The sequence below is a fragment of the Urocitellus parryii genome, chromosome X (genome assembly GCF_045843805.1).
Source record: "Urocitellus parryii isolate mUroPar1 chromosome X, mUroPar1.hap1, whole genome shotgun sequence".
NCBI lineage: Eukaryota > Metazoa > Chordata > Mammalia > Rodentia > Sciuridae > Urocitellus > Urocitellus parryii.
Genome location: NC_135547.1, coordinates 25,949,462 through 25,975,298, shown reverse-complemented (window position 1 = coordinate 25,975,298; position 25,837 = coordinate 25,949,462).

Below are 25,837 nucleotides of genomic sequence, written 5' to 3'. Positions count from 1 at the left end.
AAGAGAGATGCCTATGGTTGAGCCATCAAGGTTGTTAAGAATAATCAAAAGCTGTGTGAAGCCTTTTATAGCATTCACCTGCTCAAATCTAAGCATGGTCTAGCTGGTTCTATTTGATATTTACTTTCCTCTGTTCTAACAAAAATCAATGGAAAACTGAAAGGAATAGAAATAATATGTGAAGTCAGGATAAATACCTTAATTATATTATATAAATAGTGCATAATTTTTAAATTATGTTTTAAAAAGTAAATTTTACCTTTTAAAGGAAGGAAAAAAATAATAATGATCTCCAGTCAATATAGTGATCTAATCTAATCCTCAGAATCTGCACATGATTTAAAGCAACTATTGAATATGTGAACAATATTTAAATTTGATTCCTTTTATTTTCATAATCAAGAGCTATATTTCCAGTTATACTGTTAATCAGAATTGCTAAATTCTGTATCTTATGATATTTGTCATCATTTCATTTGCCTGCAGTTGTTCTAGGAATTCAGTTCAAACCTTTGTCCAAAAGGTAAATGATGGGAAGCTCTTTTGAAGTATGCACAGATTATAACTTTTGAGATTAAAGTTGACAGCAATTTAAAAATACATATATAATTTAAATAAAATTATCCTACATGTTTTATACCTGATGCACAGCATTTACATGAAATTACTTCTGTGTGTATGTCTGTTGGAGTGTGTGTGTGTGTGTGTGTGTGTGTGTGTGTGTGTGTGTAAATGTGAGGAGGGGGACAAATATTACCAGTATAAGAATATTTGTTTTCATTTAAAAATTAATAATTGAGTAAGGTATTCAAAGTGCTGATCTTCTTCTGACCCAAGGTCATTCACAAGTAAATAAATAAATGCATAAACAACAATAAATTAATGTGTTTGGGAAACCTTAAGAAATTCATTAATCACAATATATACCAATCATTTGATAACAATACTTAAATTTGAAACTGGTGGACTTTTAGGAAAAGCAAGCTTCAAGCAAACATCACATGAATGCTAAATGCCTATCTCTAACATCAAATATAAAAAATGTTGTTATGTTAATAAACACTAAAATTTCTTACCACTTTCAAGTTTTTAAGACTGTCTTGGAAAATAAATTTCAACTAAGCCTTCTGCTTTTAGAAGTAACATCAAATAATATTTTGCAGTTTGATAATTTAAAATGATATTATACAGTATAAACTTGAATGCTAGACTGTTCTGTTTCAGCAAGAATCTTTGTATTAAAGGCCTCAGAAAAGTACAATGCTTATGAGGGAAACTGATCATGTCAGTGTTATTTATACTTATGATAGCTGAATTGAAACACTGAGATTTTTTATGGTATTCAAATTTAAAATTAGGCCTTTGAATGAAATGATGGTTCCATTTAATATAGTTTTCCTTTATAATTATCAATATGTTTGAATATTTGGTATCTCACTTAATCATTCTTACAACACAATGATTCTACAAAGCAATCTTTTCTTCTTCTTCACTGTATATTTTGTCAATGACATGACTAATCCTAATTCCTAATTGGGATCTAGACCTAATGATAAATTCTACCTCATGTATTCAAAAATTATTTATTGTTTTTCTACTATGTGTTTGGCATTGTTTTAGGGGCTGGGATTTATTACTTCTATGATGAAAATATTAAACATTTCTTCATGGAGTTGTCTTCCAGAAACACCTGTTTTTCAAAAACATTCTGGTGGACAACCTGAAAACTTTCAAATAACATTTAGAGCATAGATTCATTTTAGAAATAACCTGAACCCCCTTTCAAATGCATATTGTGACTTCATTTTCTTATCATCAAAAGTTTCCAACATTATTTTAGCACACCTGAAAGCTTTCACCCTTAAAAAAATAACTTTGCAATACAAAATTATTTAACATCACAAAAAAGTCTTTGAAGTTGACAAAACTGGGATTTTTGCCTTTCCAGTTATTTACTTTAAGGGTCATATTACACCTTATGAAAATTCATTTTTTCCCACATTGCAGATAGGAAGAACAAGGGGTGGGGGTGAGCCAGCAAGCAAATGCTGGATAATCGTGGAGCAGAAGTCAAAGCTGTGGATCATCTTTTCATTAAAAAAAATAAATTAAAAGCTATTCCCTCTTAGGTTGTACTCTTCCTCAGTAACATTAGAGTACTCTCTGCTCTAGATTGGAAGACTTTGGACTAGAAAGGTGGACCAGGATATTTCAGCAAAAAGATATAATAAAGCAGACATTTGCAATGTCTTCCTCACACAGGCTGAGTAGCAATTGATTCTCAGAGTACAGTGTACCTGGCTTTTTAATTATAATCATAGAATAGCAGTCTAAAATTCAAGGAACCTGTCTATGATCCTTACTTACCACAAACGCGATCAATTAAATGCTAATCTAACAGTACCTATTACAGTCCACTGGGGTATTTCGTTTCCTTTTGGTTTGTAAAACCGAATGGCATCTAATTTTCCATCTATGGCACTGGGAACTTCTCTTTGTATTTCTTGGGGCCACCTTAAATATAACTCTAGATTAGTATCCAAGGAAAAAACGGTAAAGTTCAAGGCGTCTCCTGACCAGTTGTTTCATATCGAAGATGAAGAGTTTCCTACCCATATTAGCATATTGCCAGTAGCAGTGATGCAGATCTGCTAAACCCGAAGCTGCGGACCGCGAGTATGAGCTGCAAACCAGCCCCCGCCCCCGCCCCTACTCTCCCAGTGGCGAAATAGACGTTGAGAAGACATCTACTAGTGGAGTGAGATAGTCTGTCTCTGCAATTGTAAACAACCGACTGCACTAGGTTCACTGAAATGTTTAAATACACTCTTGTCTGCAAACACATCCACTCACCAAGTAGCACTAACAGTCTCCCCTTCTCCACCTCTAGGCAAAGCATCCTAAAACTGAATTGGCAATCTGCCCATTGTGGAGTGGAAGAAAGTGAAGTTACATTTTCCCCAGGCATGCCTAGCGGGTGCTTGGCTCTCGGCAGATGTGCTGGCCGCTGCTGATCCCAGGGACCACATCTCGAGATGCGAAAACACACTAGCCCGCGCAGTTGGGCGCGTGGTTAAAGCAAACACCGACGGCTCCTGGAGCACCGACTACCCTGTAATGACCGTTTCTTTTAACAAAAATTGGAGTACAGGGAGGATGCTACGGGTGGGGCCCTCGACGGCTTAGGTCGAAGGGTCCTGGAGTTTGCCTTGGAACATGAGCTCCCTGTTTGAGGTTCGAATAGAAATTCAGAAGCAAACAGGTACTCAAGTGCGTCCTAGCCCCCAGGTATCTTCTCTTGGGGAGATGACAGAGCCGAACCTGAGTGGTTCAACCCCGGGTGGACATTCCAAGTGGGACGGATGCCGGAAGAGTGGTGTCCCCTTATTTCTTTTCAAATCGAGCCCCTCACCCCCACCCCTAGCATCCAAATCCACTTGTTAGAGCGCCTGGTCTGCGCGAGAGCCTAAGCGAGGAGCCCCCTTCTCTAAAGTGGAGGAGTTGGTTGGTAAAAGTGCCGCCTGAGCTCAGCAAACCCTTGGAGGGCAGTGTCCCTAGGGCCTGCTGGAAGCTTGAACTGCGAACAAGGCCACCTCCCCCGAGTGGTCCAGAGCCCTGGGCTGGTGGAAATCACAAGAAGAAGGTTGCGGAGGCTGCGTTACCCCGGGCAGGAGTCCCAGAGCAGGCGCAACCCGCCGCTCACAGCTGGGAGCTGGCGTCCGCCGCTGCAGCCTTGGGGCGAAGTTCGCCTGGAGTCCTCGGGGTGGAAGATGGGGGATGGTGGGCGGGAGCGAGAGGGAAGGAGGTAGGAGCCAGAAGAAACGCACCTACCTAGTCCTAGTGCAAGTTTCGGTGGTGTCCTCAGGTGCGGTCCGCCCGCCCCCTCGCCAGGTGCTCAGCTCCGCTGGGTGCTGCTAGTGTCCGGGACTTCAGGTGTCTCAGCTGGTTCCTGCGGGAAGCGACTGTAAATCCACATTACTGTTCGAGCTGCCGCTCTGGCCCCCGCATCGCTCTCTTTTGGCTGGCGGCGGCGGTGTTGATAGCCGGCGGCCGCCTGAGGCAGGAACCGAACCTGGCTACTACCGCGCCAGCGGATGACCGCTGCCAGTAGAGTGCTTGCGTCTAGGTCTTATGTGTGCAAGAGATAGTGTGTATACGTGTATGTATGAAAGAGTGTGTGCGTGTGTGTGTGAGCAAAAAGCGTGAGCTCAGCCCCCGGGGCACTCGGAGGTGAACTCCGGGCTGAGCCGGAGCTCGCCGCGCTCCCGGGTGCGGGGCGTCTGCACGGCTAATGGCTGTGCTGATGTTGCCGTGGCCGCCGCCGCCGCGCTCTAAGGCTGGTCGCGGTGGTGCAAAAAATGTTTCTCCGCTACTCGAGACCAAAAAACCTGCCCTGTCTACTGAGCATGCCCGGTTTGACAGCTCCACAGCTGAGTTTTTTTTTTTTTTTTTCCTTTTTCCCCAAGACTCCAGGTTTTAGCCGCAGCTGAGAAGGGGGTGGGGGTGGGGGGGAGGAGCAGGAGGAGGAGGTGGAGGGCTGAAGGAGCAGGTAGCCGGCAGAAGAGAAGTCGAGATGAGAAAGATCAGAGTGTTATTAGAGGGTGGAGAGAGGGAAGGAGAAAGCTGGGTATGGGAACAGAAGGAAATGAAGAACAACAAAATTTAGATTTGGAACCACGGTGGATAGGTTCCTGACCAGACGGCTGGCTTGGTCAGCTTTTACCGTTATTTTCTCTTGAGGGTGAGATGGGATGAGGGATTTTGGAGGAGGATTTCTCAATCCACTATCAATCTGGGACAGTGTTTCCTAGTCATGACATACACAAACACGCGTGCGTTCACACACACACACACACACACACACATGACAGCAATCACTGCTTTGATGTGTAAAACCCTCAGGACTGAGAAAGAATGGGAAGTCTTGTCAGTATAACTTCGGGGTTCGGGGGAAAGAGGAGAGAAACTGTTTGTGTTCCTCTTCTTTTTCCCGTCTTCCCTGCTTTCCAGAAAAGCTAAGCCAGCGAATGCGGTACAGAAGCTACCCACAAGCTCTCGTGCATCGGAGGGCGAGAGAGCACCACCGACTGCCTCCCGCTAACAGTATGACCCCAGCGCGCCAAGGCCAGCCGCATGCAGCCTGCTGGTGGTATGTCAGGTTAGTATCCACAAAGTCCCCATGGAGGGGGGTGGGGGAGGATAGCAGCTCTCCGGATTCTTCCCAGCCTGGCCGCCCAGGTCCTTGGGTTCCCCAAACAGCTCTGCCCCTCACCCACTCGGGCACGAGGGCACGTACCCCGGAGAACCCAGTGCACGGCCCAAAGCCCTGGATCCCTCCCTTCCCACTGTCCTCAGCTTCCTCGAAAAAGCGGAGAAGTGGAATCTGCACACCCAGAAACTCGCTTCAGGAGCCTTAGAAGTCCGACTGGGCATGCTCGGAACTTGGGGACGCCTCGAATCGAGGCACTTTCCAGCCCCTAACATCTGCATGGCTGGGCCAGATGTGACCGAAGTGGGAGGCGTTGGCGCCCGCTTCTTGGAGCAGGCTCCTGTTCCGGGAAGGGTGGTGGCGACGCCCACAGCAGCCTTCTTCCCGGCTTCCTAGCGAGAGCTAGACCGTGGGAGATACCAAGTGCCGAGCCAGGGGAGACAGACCAACTGAAAAAAAAAAAAAAATCAAGAGTCTTGCGGACTCCCAAGCCCCTTACCCCCCAGCGCCACCCCAGCCATAGCCAGGTAGGGGGCGCGCAGAGCAGAGATAGATCCCTGGTTGTGTTCCTAGGGACCGCTAACCTCTTAGTAAAGAAATAATAGCGCGAAGCATCGAACCTTCTTTGGGCGAAGGACGTTTGCTGATGCTTTTCTTGAGTAAAGAAAGAAGGGCGTGTATGAATGTGTATGTGTGCTCGAGCGTTTTTAATTTTCCTCCCCAAAAACAGAAAGGAGAGCATGAAGCTATTGCCCAGTTGAGAGCCCGCCAGGGGTTGCAATAAAGCGCGTTTGGAGCAGTGGCTGGCGCTAATTACCGGGAAGAGTTGCTTTCGGCGCGCACCAAAGCTTCCAGCTGCCCCCCCCCCCTGGGTGGCATCAGCTGCCGGAGGAAGAAGGCTTCCGGGCTGGATTGGTCTCTGCGCTTCTGAACCGCGGGACTGGGTTCGGTTTCCCAAAGAGAGGTAGTGTAGGGTGACGCCAGGGGGAGATCTTGGAACCCGGTGTTCCCATCTTCCCGGCTTTTGAAACAGGTATTTGCAGAGAAGGAGCATTGTCAGCCCATCACACCACTAAGGGGAGGAAATACATTTAACTGAACACTGGGGGGGGGGGGGAGGCGGGCGAGAATCAGAGAATCAAGAGCACGTTTATTCTCACCGTCCTTTTTCTAACACTGCCTTCAGCTTCAGGCGGGAATCATTCGGATCCCTGAGGCCTAACACCACCACCCCCAACCCCGTCCTGCCCCACCGCCCTGCCAACAAAGAAACAAAAGATGACAACCAGACTCTGTATGGGGCGTAGCAACTGCTTCCTCCGTGGTCTCCCTGTTGGGCTGTTGAAAAAGCAGTGGGGGAAAGGATGACTATAAAGCACATCTTGTCTCCAGTATGTAAATGAACCTTCCTAAAACCCACTACCCTCCTTCAAAATAAAAACAAGATCTTTATATAATAAATATCCATACTTTTATAAATCCTAAAAAAAGAAAGATTTCATATTAAGAACTGCCCAAACCCTAAACTGTGGAGGGAAAAGACTTTCAGGTTACCTCCTCTATCCCCACCTCAAAGTTCTAGAAGGAGGTTAAAAAAAAAAATCTGGCCAGTCCCTTCTTCAACTGGAGATATTCTAAGGAAATTCTGTAACCATTACTTCAGGAAAGGGTTTCCTACTAAGGAAAAGGAGGTTCTGGCAGAATGGGACATAGACAACCCATGACAGCAATGGAAATGTAATACAGGATTTTAAACTATGATCATTTCACCTTCATTCTCTTTGTTACTCTTTTTGAAGACATTGGGGAAATGGACAGTTAATACCTGGGATTTCATGAAAGGAGATTCTGCTTCTTTCCTGGCAATTCAGCAATCTATTTTTTAATAGATATTTTTTAGTTGTAGATGGACACAATACCTTTTATTTATTTATTTTTATGTGGTGCTGGGGATCAAACCCAGTACCTCACACATGCTAGGCAAGTGCTCTACCACTGAGCTACAACTCCTGCCCCAGCAATCTGTTTTATCATTAAAAAAAAAAAAAAAAAACTTTCCCCTACTGTCTCTTGATATTTTCTCTCACATTCTTTCTCTCATTTTACTTACTGGTCTAAGTTTCTCTGATGTCCCTCATTCACTTGTTCTGTATTGGTCTCCCTTAAGTTTCTTCAAAACATTGTTTTCTGTTCCAATTCTAAAATACAGAAAGCTGTGTTACATTCTCCTTTTCCTAAGAATGGATTTTCTGTTTCTAGTGATCCATACCCTGCTATTGTAGGTGGATTTCCTAAAGCATTTATTCAACTTTAGAGATGTCCCAGACACATTTCAGCAACAGAAAATTACAGAATTTTAAGTAGTTTTGCTCATGGGATCAAGAATTTCCATTTCAAATATGGATATCATGAAGAAGCACACTAAATTGCTAGTTTTGGAATGGCCAATGCAAAGGGCAATGTAACTAATTGTAATGGAGCATGCAATCTCTATATGACAGTCATCCAGTTGCCTATTTTATATTATTTAAATAATGTGCTAGGAATTCACAAGATATATGTCTTTTTGTTAACAAAGACACACATACACTTGTATTATATACTTTTATATGTTTAATCCCAGAACAAATGTAATTACATAAATTTAAATCAGCAAATGTGGAATATCTACTGTATTCCAGGAAGTGTGCCAGCACTGGGAATAGGCAAAGAATCTAAGAGATGTTCAACGATTTGTGAACAGTTCACTTATCAACAAATATATATTGAGAAATTATTACCATGTGCCTAGAACAATTCAGTCTTAGAGAACAATATTTAGATCTTCTGGCTTTGGGGTTTTTTAATGTATTTGTTTAATCACATAGGTTGCATTCTGTGAGAAGAATGCATAATGGAAATATCACTTATTTCAATCTTGTTTCTAAGTACCCTCATAAGTAAGAGTGTAAGTACAATAATATTAGAAGACTAAAGTCAATAACAATTACATAAAAAAATCAATGTGTACCATCTGAAATGAAGTTTTGTTTGGTTGCTTGACTAATGGAAAGATGTTTTCAAAGGCATACTTTCAATATGTACTTGTTGTGGCAAGCCATTATTTCCTATTGCAATTGGTAATACCATCCAGAAATCATCTACCAGAGATCATGAATGGTTCTGGCACTTTAAATTTTGGCTACAATGATTAGAAGCAGGAAAGGTGGCTTAATGATTTTCTATCCAAACAGCTTCTTCATAAACAGGTCTCTAAAACTGCATTCACCAGCTTGCTGCTAGGAAGTGCCCATATCCCGCCACTGTGCCCCTCTGGGGAAAGCAGCCACTTTGGAGGAAGCTCACTTGGATGGGAACAGTTGGTGGCCAGGATTTTGCATCCATCTGTTCACAATAGAATCAGATGACTTATTTTTTATACACCCAAATAAGGCTCAGGAGAACAACTGACAAACCAATTAAAGTCTTCTCTTTACCTATTCCTATTTAGTATCCAAATAGACCCTGTGGAGCCTCTTCTCTGGCTAAACTACCAAGGAAAAGCAAAATGCTTTTTGTTCTAATTTTGGGCTTTAGCAAGTCATTTTGTATTCCATATAGCAAACCTCGCTTAAAGAAGTAAGTGTACACTCATATAGTATATCCTTCACTGGAAAGGCTCCATCAGTGCTGCTGTACTTTACACTCAGAATAAAATGTATCCCTAATACAGATTAATCATAACCTTCAGGAACCAAGGCTTCTCAATAGGATGCAGTGGCAATTCATTTGTATTATTGCTATAATTGATTCAAATAACTGCCTAAATGTTAAATTATAGACAGTTAAAAGAAAAGTACCTTGGTCTTTAATTTATATAATATTCACTTATATTTGATATTCATACACATAAACAAATATGGCAATAACAATAATTTGTACCATCATAAAGTTGATATAGTGTCTTCCCTTGCAGATTTGAAAGCTGGCTTTATGCTAGTGTTTGTCTTTTTATTGAAAATACTTTTAAGAATATTACTTTCTGGCACTTTTTAACTATCACAGTTGTTGAAAAGGGGAAAATTGGTTTCAAAATGTACTATGATTTCTGTTTTTGAGAGGTGAAATTGCACTCCAGAATAAAGAATTTGAAAAGAGTATAGAACAATTAAGATTGTTCTGTTGGCATTTAAATGCACTTGAACTTCTCTCTAACTTTGTGACCTCATCATCATAACCTTTTAAGTGAATTATTATTATGATTGACTTACAGGTAACTATTACTTTATACTGCAATAATAAGGCATTTAGTGCTTCTAAAACACATGTTTAATAATGGCCCAAAGAAGACTTTATAGTCACATACATTGACAATTGCTATTAGATGCTAACAATTATTAGGATAGTGTATCACAGACCTTATTGGATTCTAAAATAAAATTTATTTGGAAATTCAGAACAAGGATCTCATCATTTTCCATACAACACATAAATGTGCATAATTTCTTCTCAGATGAATAGTCTCCCTATATGTCTTAATTGTCTCATTCCTACTTTCACTAAGCAAAAATTTTCAGAACACCTACTATATGCATATTCAGTACTATGTATTAGGAAGGCAGTGGAAAACAAAACACACCTGTTCCTTCTCTTGTGGAGATTGCAGTCTATTGGCAGAGGATAAGCATAACCACTCTTTTAATCAAATACATAGTTCTAAACTGGTGGATGTTCTGAAGGAACAGAACAAGGTATCTCCAAGAGAGCAGAGAAGAGTCAATTTAAATTGGGCTTGAGATGGTTAGGTAGGATTCCCTGAGACAGTGACTATTAATTAGAGGCCTGAAGAATGTATAGTATTTAGCATTCCAGGCAGAGAGAAGAGAAACAATGTTAATTGATATGAGAAATTTCTGGACACATCAAAGACTGCAAGGACAACCTATGTATGTAAAGTGTCATGAGCATGAGTAGCTCAGTGAAGCAGTGATGTAGGATGAGACAAGGACAGGCAGAAAATTGTTAAATCATCCAGAGCCTTAGGGACATTGATTAGGATTTTGGGTTTTACCCTTAGAGACAATGGAAAGTCAGGGCATGTGTGATATGATCTGGTATACAGTTTGAATAATTTTTACTCATGTCAATCAAATCCTTATTACTCATTAATTCTCAATAAACATTTTCTATCCTTATTCTTCCTTTTCTCTTTGTAACATGTGCCAGTAATTCTCAAAGTGTGGTCCAGAAATTCCTGAGGGAGTTTTCTTTAGAGACTTTTAGGGTGTCTGTGAAGTCAAATTTATTTTTCATAATAATACTAAGTTATTCTTTGCCTTTTATTCACATTGTCTTGCCTGTCTACATCAATTAATTTAAAGCAGAAGCTGGATAGAGTGACACATGCTGTAATCCCAGTGACTGGGAACATTGAGGCAGGAGGATAGAAAGTTTGAGGCCTACCTCAGCAACATAGTGAGATCCTATCTTAAAACAAAAAATAAAAAGGGCTGAGGTTGTAGCTTAGTGGGAAAATGTTCCAATCCCCAGTGTGAAAAAATTAACAACAAAAAAGAAGAATCAGATAGAACACAACTATGTCCTTTTAGCCCAGACAATAAAGATAATAATACTACTCTTCTCGATAACACTTTGTTTTGGAAAATATAGCAATTTTCATGAAAATGATATTTATGTTAACATATTATTGATTCATTACTGTTATTTTAATTTGTGTTTTAACTTCTAATACATAAATATCAGTAGGTATGATCTACAAAGACAACTGTTTTAGATTCCTCAACAAATTTTAAGACTTTAAGAAGTTATAGTCCATGTATGTTTATGTCAAAATACATTCTACTGACATGTGTAACTAAAAAGAACAAATAATTTTTTAAATTAAAAAAGCGTACAAGGGGTCTAAAGACCAATGACACCATCAATCTTCTTTTCTTAAAACTATTTGTCAACATACTTTATATACAAACAGAAATACAAAAAGTGTGATTAAAAAAGAAAAACTAATTGTGACTGCCCTCCTGTCAGTTTCTTTATTGTTCCTAAAGTTCAGTCATTAGACTCACAATAAGAATTGATTTGTATATTGCGATACAGTATGAATACTTACAGCAACCATGTGATGCATTCAGAAATTACTTGTTCTATTCCAAATGAATCATCTGCTTTCTTGACCCACTAACTCACAATTGATAACATGTGGATGACCTTACCCATTTCCTGGTATCAACAGTTACTTTTCTAGATTGACATCTTCCAGATTACATCCCTTATCCCAACATTCATCCCTTATCCCAACATTCCTCCTTGGTTGCATCTGTAACAGCTAACTGGATATTCCATTATTAATATTTCAATATTAATAATTAACTCAAATTCAATATGTTTAAAACTGAGCTGATATATATATATATACACTATATGTAAACACAATATGTATATATAATATATATATATACACACCATATATATAGTACTGGCGATACAAACCAGGGGCTCTCTCATTGAGCTACATCCCCAAACCTTTTTATTAATTTTGAGACAATAGCTCTCTGAGTTGCTGATGTTTTCAAGAAAGTGCTGAGGTTGGCATGGATTATGCCCAGTCCATCGAACACACACACACACACACACACACACACACACACATACCAGGGAGTGAACTCAGGGGCACTCAACCACTGGGCCACATCCCCAGCCCTATTTTGTTTTTTATTTGGAGACAGGGTCTCACTGAGTTGCTTGGCACCTCACCTTTGCTGAGGCTGACTTTGAACTCGGGATTCTCCTGTCTCAGCTTCCCAAGCCACTGAGATTACAAGTGTGCACCACTGCACCTGGCTCCCCATGTATTTTTAAATAAAAAATGAGAGATTTCAGTAGTGTATAATCCTATCTTTGCATGAGTAGACTATAATAAAATATTTATTAATAGGTGAATGGAAAAAGAACTAGGAGAGAGAAATTACAGTATTAATGGTATCAGAAATATTCTGGTGATTTAAAATTTCTTTTTTATATAATTCTGCATTTTATTTTCCATAATATGTGTCATATCATATTCAGAAAGTTAGACATTAAAAATAAAGACATAACTATTCTTCCTCACAAAATCTTTACCTCTCCTTGACTTTTGTTTTAAAGGCAAGACTTTATTTATCTCAAAATTTGCTATAAACACACTTTTACATAATATCATTATAGTAATGCAGACTCCTCCAAGACCACTATGTTTTATCACCAAAGTAATTTCAATCACAGGATGGGCATAGACAGTAGTTACCTAACACTAAAGAAGTAGGCTCATCCATTTTTTAGGGTATTTAATGCCTTAGTTGAAGTTCTAGATGCTGCAGGTTACTACTGCCCTGTCTTGAAATTATGTGAAGTATAGTTTATCCCACAGGCCATCAGACAGATATTTGGGTAAAATGGAACCATCTGTCCTTTTGTTTAAATATCATTATGAATAAAACCTAAAAATTCATAGTTCAAAGCACTCTTTCATCTGCCTGGAATGCCCTTCTTCATTTCTAGCTGTCTATCCATAATTGTCAGTCTCATATCTTTTGCTATGTTTTCCAATATGCCCTCCCTGAACTTCCATCCTGAAATGATCTCTTCTGAACTTCAAAAGCACTTTTCCTTTCTGGACTCTTATTCCATTCTTTTTTTTGTATCATAGTTATTTACATGCTTATTTATCCTATTGTACTTTTATTTCCTTGACGGCAGGGCTATGTCCTTAGTATAGTTTGGTTATACATCATACATCATTTAAAAAGAAGTAAAGGTAAGTTTTGAATTAACATCTTTATTTCTAAGACAAAGAATTAAAATAGTAATGAAAACAACTCAGGGGAAATAGAATGATTAAGTTTAAATAATTAGAATTATCATGTTTCCTACCCCATATAAGAAATTTTCTTTAAAATCTGATACCTTGTTTAACACAGTGTTATATGCCTGCAATCCCAGTGACTTGGGAGGCTGAGGCAAGAGGATCACAAGTTTGAGGCCAGCCTCAGCAACTTAGCAAAGCCCAAAGCAACTTAGCAAAACCTGTGTCTAAATTAAAAAAAAAAATAGAAAGGAGTAGAGATATAGCTCAGGGATAAAGCTATATATACTTTTTCCCTCAGGGGGAAAAATCTAGTACCTTAATAGAACATTGTTCTATGTGATGGAATATATAAGAGATAATACTGCATTTAAAAGATATTCTTTCTGTATTAGTCCATTTTTCATTGTTATAATCCGAGGCTGGTAATTAATAAAGAAAAGCAGTGTATTTAGCACACAATTTTGGACTTGGTGACTTAAAAGAATTTTGAAGGATGAAAGTCCACATTGCATGGTGCAGGCATTTGCTCAATTCTGATGAAGATCTCATGGCAGATGGCATCATGGAAGGAATATGTGCATGGTGGAGAGATTACATGATGAGACAAGAAACCAGAGTCACGTAGGAGTTAGGCTTGTTGTTTTATCACAACACTCACATGAGAACTAACCAGGGTGTCAGCAGAACTACATCAATTCCTTCCAAAGGCAGCACACCCAATGACCTAATCATCATCTCCCAACACTAACACACTGGGGACCAAGCTTTGAATATAAGAAACCTTAAGCGACAAACCATATCAAAACTATAGTATTTCCTATGTATCTAGTAAATTAGGCTTCTTGGTTATGGTGTCATTTATATATTGCTGCTTAATAAAAGTTACTGTATAGTTTAAAACAGCAACCTACCATTTCTCACAGCTTTGTGGGAATCTCTCTGTTGGACTTGTCTGGGCTTATGAAAGTGGCTGCCTTCAGGTATCCTGGAACTGAGCTCTTCCCACGTAGCCTCACCTATATGTCTAGTGCTTCGGCTATAGTGGCTGGAATAACTGAGGTTTCTTGACCTCTCTCTCCATATGGTCCCACTCAGTGACAGCTCATATCATGTGTATCAGTTAATTATTATTGCATAACAAATGACCCTAAAACTTAGTGACTCAAAACAATAGCAATTTATTATTTCTCATGATTCTGTGGGTTAACCACACTTTTGGTCTACTTTTTTTTTTCCACACGTACATTTGTTTAGCTACATTTAATTGGAAGATGAATAGGTAATGTACAATGTGGACTCAATCTTGCCTGGCAAGATGTGCTGGGTGTTGCCTGGTTGCCTTAGATCCCAGTTCTCCTCCATATGGTCTTTCACTGCCTAATAGGCCACACTAATTGCCTTATATGGCAGAGTCAGGGCAGCATCCCATGATAGCAAAGGTAGAATATGTAAAGCCTCAAAAGGCCTAGGCTCCAGAACATAATATATTGCTTCTGCAATATCCTGTTGCTCAAAGAAAATCACAGGAGTAATTTGGACCCAAAGGGTAGAGAATTGCCTTTATCTCTTGATAAAAGGTGCTGCAAAATATTGTAGCCATGATTTTCTTTCTATCAAAGGAACAATTTAAGATATATATCATTGGCCAGGCGTGGTGGTGCACACCTGTAACCCCAGAAGGTCAGGAGGCTGAGGCAGGACGATCACAAGTCCAAAGCCAGCCTCAGAAATTTAGTGAGGCCCTAAGCCACTTAGCAAGACCCTGTTTAAAAATAAAACATAAAAAAGGGTTGGGGAGGTGGCACAATGGTAAACCACTCCTAGGTTCAATCCAAGTACAAAAAAAAGAAGGAGAAGGAGAAGGAGAAGGAGAAGAGGAGGAGGAGGAGGAGGAGGAGGAGGAGGAGGAGGGGAAGGGGAGGAGGAGGAGGAGGAGGAGGAGGAGGAGGAGGAGGAGGAGGAGGAGAAGGAAGACATGTAACATGAATCTTATGTTCTCCTGGGATAGGGTATAGTTAAATTCCAGTATAGGCAAATTATTTTTTCCTTTTTTTTCTTTTTGAATTTAGATATATTTCTGTTCCATGCTCATTTTCATTTCTCATTTTGTTCTTTTTTAATGCATAGGCAATCTATGAATGCATTCTTATTGAAAAATATTTAAGTAACAATAATAGCAAATTCTTACATAGTAAGCATATACTATGTTCAGTCTGCATTTTTATTAGTTCACTTAAGTTACACATAACATTAAGATTCATTTTGGCATAATCATAAAAACATGAACTATAATTTGTTCTAATTCAGTCCCCATTTTTCCCCTTTCCCTTCCCTCCTCCCTCTCCTTGTTCCCTTTCCTCTACTCTACTGATCTTTCTTCTATTTACTTATAGTATTTTTTAAATTAATGCCATAGATATACATAAAGGTGAGATTCACTGTGGTATATTCACATATGTACATAGAAAATTTAGATCAGATACATTCCACCAATTTTCCCTTTTCCTGTCCCTCCTCCCTCCCCTTTAATAACATTCCTCCACTCCACTCATCTCTCTTCCGTTATCATAGAATCCCCCCCATATTCTTCTTCTTTTTTCCTTATTTTGGTCTAGCTTGTGCATATCAAAGAAAACATTCAACCTTTGACTAGCTGGGTCTGGCTTATTTCACTTAGTGTTATCATTTCCAGTTTCATCCATTTACTGGCAAATGCCATAATTTCAATTTCATTCTTCTGAAATGAGTATACATTGTGTGTGTGTGTGTGTGTGTGTGTGTGTGTATATATATATATATATATATATATATATATATATAACATTTTCCTTATCCATTTATCTGTTGAAGGGCATCTAATTTGGATCCATCATTTGGCTATTTTTAATTGTGCTGCAATAAACATTGATGTGGCTGAATCCTTATAGTATACAAATTTTAGATATTTTGGATATACACCTCAGAGTGGGATTACTGTGTCATATGGGTGTTTCAGTCCTAGTTTTCTGAAGAATCGCCATACCACTTTCCAGAGTAGTTGTAGTACTTTGCAGTCCCATCAGCAATGTATGAGTGCACATTTTCCCCCACATTCTTGCCAACATTTATTATTACTTGTATTTTTTATAATTGCCATTCTGACTGGAGTGATATGAAATCTTAATATGGTTTTGATTTATAGGTCTCTGATTGCTAGAAATGTTGAAGATTTTTTTCATATATTTATTGGCCATTTGTATTTCTTCTTTTGAGAAGTATCTGTTTGACTCTTTTGCTCATTTTATTATTTGGGTTATTTGGTTTTTTGATGTTTTTGCGTTATTTATATATTCTGGATATTAACCCTCTATCTGAAGAGCAGGTGGCAAAGATGTTCTCCCATTCTGTAGGCTATCTCTTTACACTTTTAGTCATTTCTTCGCTGTGCAGAAGCTTTTTAATTTGATGCCGTCCCACTTATTGTTTTTGGTTTAACTTCATGCACTTTGGGAGTCTTATTAAGGAAGTTGATAGCCAGGCTTCATTTTAAGTGTTTTACATACATTGCTTCATTTTATCCTCACAAAAAGTCTTTGAAGTAAGCATTTTGTAGATGAACTGACTCAGAGAACTTACATAACTTGCCAAAGATCACATAACTATTCCCTTATCTACTCTGCTATAGCTCTCTTAGTTTTCCCCTACAATAATTTGGCATGCATTTCTTTAATCTATGTATTTCTATACATTTATGTATCTAATATGTTCATATGCATTTCCTTGCCTAAATTGGATCACCTTATATGGAAGATTCTGAAACTTGTTTTTTTTAACTCAAAATACAGCAAGATGGCACATCAATATGTATAGATCTATGTCATTTAAAAATAACCTGAGTGCCAAATAATAGAGAAATGGTTAAAGAAATTATAGTATATCCACATCAATAAGTATAGATCTACCTCATTTAAAAAATAACCTGATACTACTATGTATGACTTTTCTTTTTGTAAAGTGTCTATTATATCATTTTCTCATAGATTTCATGTTATTTTGGTAATGAATTATGACACAAAATAAATTTCATGTTTATTTTGTGTTATTTACATATATTTATTTTTAAAATTTTCAATAATCTTTTGTATATATTTTCTCTCATTCTATCACCTGTTGTTATCAGCTGTCTCAGTCTTCTTCATGGAGACTAGGTTATATACTTTGCTTAGGAAGAACTTAACACCCAGCAAATTTTAAACATATCCATTATTTTCTTCTATTGTTTTTAATACTTTGTAAAAATCATAACTTTTGTTCATGGTTTTAATTAGGGAGCCGACTAATTTCTTTCTCCACTTGATAGGTCACTTGTTCTTTTTTGACAAACCTATCTTTTTCTCAGTGATCTGAAGTTCATTATGAACCAAAATTAGCACACCTTTTTAAGTGTGATCTTTTTTTAAAAAAAAATCTTGCTTATGTTCCCCTGATTTGAGTGACTTTCTTTGAACGAAAACCATGCTCTATTATCTTTTCATATTATGTTTTGACATCTCTCAAGTAAAACATTCCTCTTTCTCTTTCACTCTTTTTATAAAAATTATTTGTAGTTACAAAGTTATTTGCATGCCTTTCCCACCTATATGAACTGTGGGGATTGAACCTGAGGGTGCTTTACCACTTAGATACATCTCCAGCCCTTTTAATTTTTTTTTTAAATTTTGATACAGGTTCTCACTAAGTTGCCCAGGCTGGCCTCAAAATTAATCCTCCTGCCTCAGCCTCCCTTTCAAGTATCTAGAATTGCAGGCCTGTGCCTCCACACGCAACTCACCTATATGAACCTATATGAAGAAAAGCTTCCTACCACCTAGAATTTACTTTTTACTGATATACTTTTTGCTGATATAATTTCTCTTTCAGGGGTGTAATGGAAAATTGTTTGTAGATTTAGGTTATCATAAAAGGAGAATTAAATTTAAGAAAGTATTTGTATTTACTAGAGGAAAGTTATCTGTAATACCAAGGAACAAACTTATGTCAGAGGGGAGTATCCATAAGAGAAATCCACAAGAAATTAGGTGGGGAGACTGCCTTGGAATACAGTCACACCCCACACATCTTTAACTTTAATTCTCAGCAGGGTTTGACCCTCACTATCCACTTATCCACCAAGGAGCCCCAAACTCCTTTTACCTGACTATCCACCTGTAGGGGACTCTTGTCTTTAGCAAATGTAAGTAAACCAAACACTGAATAACTGGCAGTTTGTTATTGTTTCCTTCTTTCCTTATGATTTGAAGAACAAAAGGAAAGAAGAAAGAAAGAAAGGGGCAATAAAGCCACATAAAGAACACATAATCCTCTCTGGTCATAACAGAATCTCATTAAAAATAAGGAGAAAACTAATAGCTACATCATTTTATAGAGTTGTTGTTGTTTCATCTACTTATTTTATGCCTCCTTTTCTTCTACTTGATACAAAACACATATAATGATATATGTTATTAACAGAATGTTGGTTAATAAGTGTATTCAATTTATACTTTTAAGCCTTTGGATATCCTTAATTTCAGGGGTAGACTATTTAGGTTCAATCTCTAAAATTATCCCACAAACAAAGCAAATATGTTCTATCAAGCATTAGTTTTCAGTATGCTACTCTTTTCTTATCTTAGTAATGTAAAGATGTTGCATTGCATGTTGTTCCATCACAGGAAGACTGCCAAAATTATTAATATAATTTCTTTAGAGGAAAGGAGGAGAAATTGTTTCCCTGATGTCTGTGTAAAATTTAAATGAAAATGAATGTGATTTGAGTGTTAGTATTCATGGCTGCTAGTTCTTCTCTGTTAATTTACATTTATATTCTTAATGTCTAGGTTGAGCCTAGGGAAATTTAAAACTCAATTTCATTAATGCTATAACTTCCATAGGAATCTCAATATGCACACAAGTTCCTAGATTGTGGAGTTATTGGATGAGACTATAGCAGCTAAGCATAATTGCTGAGTGGTTATGATAGTTAAATATGTACTGTCAATTTTGATTTTTAAAATTCCTCTGGGCCTAATCCCAATGTCCACAAAGTTTTAAAAACACGAATGTAATATAGTAATGAATTTTAACATCTTTAAAATGGAAACATTACATTTCTGAACCATTGCCCATCTCTGATTAAATGATTTAAACTAGATCATGTTTCATATTTTCAACAATTACATTGACATACATGTTTGTGATTACTTAAAACCTGAGGTTTGCAAATTCAGCTCATTAAAGTTTTTTTCTTTAATCATTTTTATTACAAATATAATAAACTACTCCCAGTTGGCAGAAGTACTATTAATAATAATACATTACCAAACAATAATGATGTACACTGAGTCTCAGATATATTTTCCCATTTTTATAAGCTACATAATTTTTTTTAATATTTATTTTTTAGTTTTCGGCAGACACAACATCTTTGTTTGTATGTGGTGCTGAGGATCGAACCCGGGCCGCAGGCATGCCAGGCAAGTGCGCTACCGCTTGAGCCACATCCCCAGCCCATAAGCTATATTTTGACAGGCTTTAAACATATAACATGTAAAGATTACATTTATGATGTAAGCTTTTGGAGAGGAAAATCTCTGAACATTTCACAATTCTTTAGCAGAAATGACACTTTATCCTTAATGCTACTTCAATCATTTTGATTAGACTACTCCCTATATCACCCTCAATGGTGTCTTAGAATTATAGCCATTTTGGAGAAGCTTTAAGTTCTAATACTTTACCTTTTACCCTTTTGCAACTCCAGGACACAAGAATTTTGGCTTAAAGATTCATTGTCTTACTGCCCTCTTTTATAACCTGCAGCTGAAGTCTTTCCTATAAGTTTCATTAACTTGCAACAGTAATAAGATAGGAAGGAGAGAAAGGGAAAAAAGGAGGGTATGAGAAAAAGTACAAGAGGAATGGGAACTGAAATACTATATACTATTGTGCAGAGGTGATCAATTTCTCTACTTCCAGGCATACTCATGGCTACACTTAAGCATAGAGTCATGATTCTCTAGCAAGCTGGGACACAGGTAAAAAGCCCCGCCTGACACCTATTGAATAAGAGTCTTCAGGGAAAGGGGCTTTTAAAAATCAGTTTCATCAAAAATCACTTTTAGTACATCTTAAATTTGGACATGCTGGTTTTTACTCTGGAACACAGTATGCAGATTCCTCAGAAAGCTAGGAATGGAATCACCATTTGACCCAGCTATCCCACTCCTTGGTATATGTCCAAAGGATTTAAAATCAGCATACTACAGTGATGCAGCCACATCAATGTTTATAGCAGCTCAATTCACAATAGGTAAACTATGGAACCAAGCTAGGTGTCCTTCAACAGATGAATGGATAAATTAAATGTGGTACATTTACACAATGGAATATTACTTAGCCATAAAGAAGAATGAAATTATGGCATTTGCTGGCTAATGGATGTATTGGAGAATATCACATTCAGTGAAATAAGTCAGTCCCCCAAAAGCGAAAGGTTGAATGTTTTCACTGCTCTGTGGAAGTTAATCCATGATAAGGAGGTGGGAGACAGGAAGAATAGATATTTAGTAGGTTAAAAAAGGGGATAATGAAGGCAATGAAGGAGAAATAGGAAAAGGAAAGACAGTGGAATGAATCTGACATAATTTCACTATGTGCACATATGAATACACCATAGTGAATCCCACCATCATGTACATCCATAAGAATGGGTTTCTAATTGCATAAGATATATTCCATGCCTGCATAATTATATAAAAATGAATACTACTGTCATGTATAACTAAAATAAGCCAATAAAATAAATAATAAAAACTAATAACAATAAATAAATAAATAAACTTAGTGTAATTGGATGTTAATTAATCAGTGATTTTTCTATTGTCCTGGCACCTTGTCCCTGCCATATAAGGAAAGCAATTCTGAAATGACTAAACTGTTTTTTTTTCTATGTTTTTCTCAAATACTTCTTTGTTTATAAAACCAGTCTCCTCTATTTGGACCATTAGAACACTTATTGTTTTATTTTTTGATGAACATTATTAATTATGTGTATTAGTGAGGTTTAGTGTGATATTTCAACTCATGGATACAGCATACACAATTCAAATCAGGGTGATTTAACATTTCCTTCTTATCCTTTATTTAGTTTTGGAGTCTTCAAGCTTCTCTCTTCTAGATCTTTTTAAAATAAAATAGATAATATATTTTTCTGAACTATATTCATCCCACTGTGCTGTAGAACACCAGAACTTATACCTTTCTATCTGTGTTCTGTAGCCATTATCTGCCCTCCCTTTATCAACCCCACCCTTTCCAATGCCTAGTAATTACTTTCCCAATACTCAGTTAAACTTTTTTGCAAGCTATTGAAATGTTTATTTTATGGAATTAAATATTACTCCATTCTAGAATTGAAAGCCAAAGCCAATTAAGATCTTTAAACCAGATTGTTGTGATTTACATTCTTTTTTTTACGATTTTTCTTATTGTTGTAGATGGAGACTCTCCCTTCCTTCCTTCCTTCCTTCCTTCCTTCCTTCCTTCCTTCCTTCCTTCCTTCTTTCTTTCTTTCTTTCTTTCTTTCTTTCTTTCTCTCTCTCTCTCTCTCTCTCTCTCTCTCTCTCTCTCTCTCTCTTTCTTTCTCTCTCTCTCTCTCTTTCTCTCTCTCTCTCTCTCTCCCTCCCTCCCTTTCTTTCTTTCTTTCTTTCTTTCTTTCTTTCTTTCTTTCTTTCTTTCTTTTGCTAAGGATTGAACCCAGTGCTTCACATGTGTTAGGCAAGTGCTCTGCCACTGAGCTATAGCCCCAGCCCATGATCTTCATTCTTTGAAAGAGGTAAATAAATTTTATATGGCCATCCACCTCTCTCTGATATTTTAGGAAAGTGTTTATATGTATGTAAGCCAGGCCCTATCTGTATCCAGCCTTTCTTTCAACTATTAGTGAGTTGTCTACTCTGTGCCATAATAAATGTTGGAGAATCAGGGATATGATATATATATTCAAGATATTTGGATAAAACTGAGTGCTTTGCTCTTTAAACTAAGCTATCATGTGCTCTAATAACAATTCTATACAGCTAAACCTATTTCTTATATCATGAAACAGTAGAATATCCTTCCTGTATGTCAGGGTTCAACAAAATTTTTTTCCCTAAAGAGTCAGATAATAAATATTTGTGGCTTTTCAGGTCATACAGTCTCTGTTAAAACTACTCAACTATGCAGTTGTAGTATGAAAGTTAATGGAAAACACATAAATGACTATACATGGCTATGTTGAAATAAAATGTATTTATGGGAAAATACCTAGTTTAACAATAAATCCTTTTAGTGCATCTTAAACTTGGACATCCTGGTTTATTCCATGGTCCAGAAAAATGAATAATCATATTTGACAATAACTATGGAACCACCTGACAGACAACTGTATTCCTTTAATTCTTCCCAAATCATGGTATTCAAATGGAAAAAAATGAAAGTTTTATCTATATTCCAACTCCTGCCATCTCCTACCCAGAATTATGTGATTATCAATGGTTTATTAATATTTAGCCCTGATAATAAGGTATATTCTCTATACACCACTTGTATTTTGTTTCTCTCCTCTTTACCTCCATTGATGAGAAAGGGATTTTCATTTTAGGTTTATGGATGTGGTTGAACATATGACACCTCACATTGAAGAGATGAGATTGGAAGCAGTTTAATCACAATTCTCACAGCCTAGGGAAGAAGGATACCACAGGACATACAGAGCCCCACAAGGGTTGCACTCTGGAATGGAGTGAAGGACCAGGGGCTATGGGAAGTATGCTTTGTAGCATTGGGAGGGTTAGTCCAAGTGCTTCCCTTAGTCCAAACAGGAAGTAGGGGTTGGCTTGTTTGAATAACTTTAAGGACTGCCAGAGAAATGACACCCATGACTCAGGGATAAGCAAGAACTGCTTCTGGGCTCCTTGTTAAGGATGATTATTACATTTATAGGGCTTTTTCCCTGGAAGCAGAGTGGGAAGGAAAACGTATAGTTAGACCTTTTGAAATTAGTCAAGAGACTTCTCAGAAGAAAGAATTCTTGGGCTGAAACTTAAGGCTCAGATAGAATTAGACAGGTCCTGAATTAGGAGTAAATAGTGGTAAATGGAATGAGATGAGGAAAACGGGATTTTGTTTCTAAAAGAAAGCAAAATGAGAATAGATCCTAGGAAAATTTTTTTTTTTACTTTTTAAAAATAAAATTTGGTACTGGGGATTGAACTCAGGAATGATTTACCACTGAGCCACATGCCTAACCCTTTTTATTTTACTTTTTAAATTTAGAGATAGGATCTTACTAAGTTGCTTAGGGCCTCACTGAGTTGCTGAGGCTGGCTTTGAACTCAGGATCCTCTGTCTCAGTCTCCTAAACCACTGGGATTACAGGCCTGTGTCATTGTACCTGGCACTGGGACAGAATCCTGAGGAACACCAATGTGTAGGGCAGGGTCAGAAGTCTATAAGAGAAAGGAGAACCTAGAAATAGTTTATGGGAGACAAAGTAAGAGATCATTTAAGAATGAAGAATAGCCTACAATTTTTTATTGTTATGTTAAATAAATTGGATTTGCCCACCAGTAGTCAAAGAAGACCTTGTTGAAAAGCATTTATTTGTCAGGGTAGTAAAAATGCCTGATTGTGGTCTAGGATATATAGTTTACCAAAATGTGGAAAGGAAACAGATATGGAAACAATGAGTGAATATATGCTAGATATTAGGATAGACAATAGCAGGTAGCAATAGACTTGGGCCAGTCTTATAATTTTTTGTTTTATTCTTTCAGTTATTACTAGCCTTATATTCCAGAAAAAAATCTAAAGCTTATTTGGCATCTAAAAACTTAATAGTAATAAAATGACCAATAGTGATGAAATCAATGTATATCAGTAATGAGAAGTTTAGGTGGTGACAAAATCATCTTTAAGGACAGGATACTTTGGGCTGGGGCTGGGGCTCAGTGGTAGAGCATTCACCTAGCATGTGCAAGGCCCTGGGTTCGAGCCTCAGCACCACATAAAAAGGGGACCTAGAAAAATATTGCTTCCCAGGAACACCCTCTCCTTCCACTCACCCAAGATGTAATGATGAGTAGCTTTCCTTCTAAGGGACTCCTTGGTGAAGGTCCTTGGAAAAGAACAAAGGATTAAATAAAGTAAGAGAAGTGGATGGAGTATTTCATGAAATAGAGGCATGATAGAAAGCATTGAAAAAGGGAGAAGATGCTAAAAAATGATGAGAAAACATACAAGATGAAGATATTGGAAACTAGTTAAAATTAAATGATTTCAGTTTTCTAAACAAAATGTTGGTCTCAGGTTATTTCAGCATTACTGCATCTATAAGAATGAAGGAAGAGAATACATAGGTTATATCCTTAATTTTCAAGTGTTTGACTTTGAAGCCTTCTCCCCATCTTGTCTAGAGTAGGATTCATGCAATAAAAACAAAACCTCATGCTTATGACATCATCCATGTTTATGACTGTGGCTGATGCCAGAATGTAGATAAAACTGATAGAGAAGGCACAAGGCCAATGTAATCAATGGTAAAAAAAAAAAAAAAAAAAAAAAGAACATGCTGGAGCTAGGAATATAGCTATGTGACAGAGCCCTTACCTAGCATGCATGAGGCTGGGCATATACACGAGGTGGAAAACCCTTTGACTGCATGGATGCACAATCAGATAAAGTAAATTCAAATGCCTATGAATTGAGCAATGATTTGGCAAAGGTTTTCTCTTTTTTAGATTGCTTAAGGACAAACATAGTGAGATATCAGAGGAAGATGTTTTTCTCATGAAATTTGGATCGGGGTTGGGGGGAACAGACAATAACTTCAGGATGGAAGAAAAACTGCAGTGATGAAACAAGTGACTTCTTTCCCCATTGATAATTTACAAGGCTCATCTTATGGCCTTTGGCCCATAATAAATTAGCTGGCAAATTAAGTTTTTTGTTCTTTCTGTGAAAACATTCCTGCTAAGGCTTGGAGTGTCCCTCATAGGCTCCTGTGTTGAAGTCCCCATTCCTAGCCTGTGGCACTATTGGGAGGTGGTGGAACTTTTAGGAGGTGGGTCAAGTAGAAGTCACCAGAGGTGTGCTCTTGAAAAGAATATTGGGACACAGGCTTCTTCCTCTTTGCCTCCTGGCTTCTGTTAGGTAAGCAGTTTCTTATGCCACTTGCTTCCACCATGATATACTGCCTTACCATAGACCCCAAAGCAATGGAGCCAGTTGACCATAAATTAAAACCTCTGAAACTGTAATCCCAAAATAAAACTTTTCTTCTTTTAACTTATTTATCTCAGGCATTTTGTGACAGTGAAGGAAATCTGACTAACACAATTTCACATGACGAATGGTCCACAGCACTTGAGGTGACCAGCCAAAGAATAGAAAGAACATAATAGCTACCTTCAAATACTTTCACGGAGAGAAGAGATTAAGCATCTTTCTTTCTTTCCAAAGCCCAAATAGACCTACTAAATGGAAATACAGACAGTTTGGTAGGGCAACAAAATCTTAATATTATTACTGTGTAATAATGGCATGGATTACAATTCATGCAGTTCTATAAGCTTCTCATTATTGGCAGCATTAAACAGAAACTGTATGTTTACCTGTCAGGTGTAGGGTCTCATCCTATTCCTAGATTTTATAGCATCAAAATAACTTGTGAATATGGGGACAATGACAGGTGAAGCCAAAGAGTTCTTGGGATATTGCAAATA